We start from the raw sequence: 2,842 nt of genomic DNA on the forward strand, positions 1-2,842 counted from the left end.
TACCTGGGATTGTCAGAGGTGTACCAGGGAGTGTCCGAGGTGTACCTGGGAGTGCCAGAGGTGTACCTGGGAGTGCCTGATGTGTACCTGGGAGTGGCAGAGGTACATGGGAGGTTGTGTGTACCAGGGAGGTCAGAGGTGTACCTGGAGTGTCAGAGGAGCATCTGGGAGTGTCTGAGGTGTAACTGGGAGTGTCTGAGGTGTACCTGGGAGTGTCTGAGGTGTACCTGGGAGGTCAGAGGTGTACCTGGAAGTGTCAGGGGTGTACCTGGAAGTGTCAGGGTGTACCTGGAAGTGTCAGAGGTGTACCTGGGAGGTCAGAGGTGTACCTGGGCCAGAGGTGTGCCTGGGAGTGTCAGGAGTTGTACTTGGGAGTGATTGGTGTAACTGGGAGGCCGAGGTGTATCTGGAAGCGTCAGAGGTGTACCTGGGAGTATCAGAGGTGTACCTGGGAGGCAGGGTAATGAGAGGTCAGGGGTGTAATTGGGAGTCTGAGGTGTACCTGGGAGTGTCTGAGGTGTACCTGGAATTGTCTGAGGTACATGAGAGGTCAGAGGTGTACCTGGTGTCAGCGGTGTACCTGAGGCCAGTGGTGCACGTGAGAGTGTCAGGGTGGTACCCGGAGTGTTAGAGGTGTATCAGGAGGACAGAGGAGTACCCAGGAAGTGTCATTGGTGCACCTAGGAGGTGAGAAATGTACCTGGGAGTGTCTGAGGTGCACTTGGGAGCGTCAGAGGTGTACCTGGGAGTGTCAGGGGTGTACCACGAGTGTCAGTGGAGTACCTGGGAGTGTCAGGAGGTGTACCTGAGATCAGAGCTGTACCTGGGTGTCAGAGGTGTATCTGGGAGGTTTGATCGGAAATCTGGGAGGCCAGAGGTACCAGGGAGTACTCGAGCAGTGTCAGAGGTGTACCTGGGAGTCGAGGTGATACCTGGGAGGTCAGAGGTGTATCTGGGAGTGTCACCTGGGAGTGCCAGAGGTGTTCTTGAGTGTCAGTGGAGTACCTGGGAGGTCAGAGGTGTACCTGGGAGGTCAGGAGGTGACCTGGGAGTATCAGAGCTGTACCTGGGAGGCCAGGTGTACCTGGAAGTCTCAGAGGTGTACCTGGGTAGGTCACAGGCACCTGGGAGTGTCATGAGGTGGCACCTGGGAGTGCCAGAGGTGTACCAGGGAGATCGGAGGTGTACCTGGGAGTATCGGAGGTACCTGGAGTGCCAGAGGTACCCGGGGAGGCCAGAGGTGTACCTGGGGAGTGTCAGTGGTTTACCTGGGAGGGTCAGGTGTACCAGGAAGCACTGTACCTGAGCAGCTGATGCACCTGGGAGTGTCTGAGGTGTACCTGGGAGTGTCTGAGGTGTACCTGGGAGTGTCTGAGGTGTACCTGGGAATGTCAGAGTTGTACCTGGGGAGCGTCAGGTGTACCCAGGGATCAGAGCTGTACCTGGGGTGTCGAGGTGCACCTGGGAGCTGTGTGTGTACCTGGGAGTGCTGAGGTGAATTGGGAGTGCGGTGTGTACCTGGGAGTGCCTCAGGGGAGTGTCAGAGGATGCCCTGGGAGCGTCTGAGGTGTAACTGGGAGTGGTCCAGGTGCACCTGGGAGTGTCTGAGGTGTACCTGGGAGGCAGAGTTGTACCTGGAGTGTCAGAGGTGTACCTGGGAGTGTCTCAGGTGTACCTGGAATTGTCTGAGGTGTACATGGAGTGTCAGAGGTGCACCTGGCAGGGTCAGCGGTGTACCTGGGAGGCTCAGCGGTGTACCTGGGAGGCCATGGTGTACCTGGGAGCATCGGAGGTGTACCTGGAGTGTCGGGAGGGTGACCTGGGAGTGTCAAAGGTGTACCTGGTAGTATCATTGGTGTATCTGGGAGGTCAGAGGTGTATCTGGAAGTGTCAGAGGTGAACCAGGAGTGGTCTGAGGCTTCCCTGCTAGCATCGGAGGTGTACCTGGGAGTACGGAGGTGTACCTGGGAGTGTCAGAGGTAACCTGGTAGTATCATTGGTGTCCTGGGAGTGTCAGAGGTGTATCTGGAAGTCTCAAAGGTATACCTGGGAGTAAGGAGGTGTAAGTGGGAGTGTCAGAGGTGCCCAGAAATTGGGGTGGTGCACCTGGGAGGTCAGAGTTGTACTTGGAGTGTGATTGTACCTGGGAGTGTCAGAGGTGTATCCGAAGTGTCAAAGGTGTACCAGGGAGTATCAGAGGTGTACCTGGGAGTGTCAGGGGTGTACCTGGGAGTGTCAGGGGTGTAACTGGGAGTGTCGGAGGTGTAACTGGGATTGTCAGAAGTGTACCTGGGAGGTCAGAGGTGTACCTGGGAGTGTCAGGAGTAGTACCTGGGAGTGTCAGAGGTGTACCTGGGAGTGTCTGAGGTACCTGGGAGGCCAGGGGAGACCAGGAGTGTAAGAGGTGTACCTGGGAGGCCTGAGGTGTACCAGGGAGTGTTAGAGGTAAACCAGGGAGTGTCAGAGGTGAACCAGGGAGTGTCTGAGGTGCACCTGGGAGTATCGGAGGTGTACCTGGGAGCATCGGAGGTGTACCTGGGAGTGCCAGGTGTACCTGGTAGTATCATTGTGTACCTGGGAGTGTCAGAGGTGTACCTGGGAGTGTCTGAGGTGTACCTGGTATCATTATGCACTGGGAGTGTGAGGAGGTATTTGGAAGGCATGTCTGGGAGTATGAGAGGCAACTGGGAGTGTCAGAGGTGTACCTGGTGTGTGAGAAGTGTACCTGGGAGGCTCAGAGGTGTACCTGGGAGTGTCGGAGGTGTACCTGGGAGTGTCAGAGGTGTGCCTGGGAGGCTCAGAGGTGCACTTGGGAGTGTCACAGGTGCACCTGGGAGGTCTG

Source organism: Homarus americanus, unplaced genomic scaffold, assembly GCF_018991925.1.
Source record: "Homarus americanus isolate GMGI-L3 unplaced genomic scaffold, GMGI_Hamer_2.0 scaffold41148, whole genome shotgun sequence".
Taxonomy (NCBI): Eukaryota; Metazoa; Arthropoda; class Malacostraca; order Decapoda; family Nephropidae; genus Homarus; species Homarus americanus.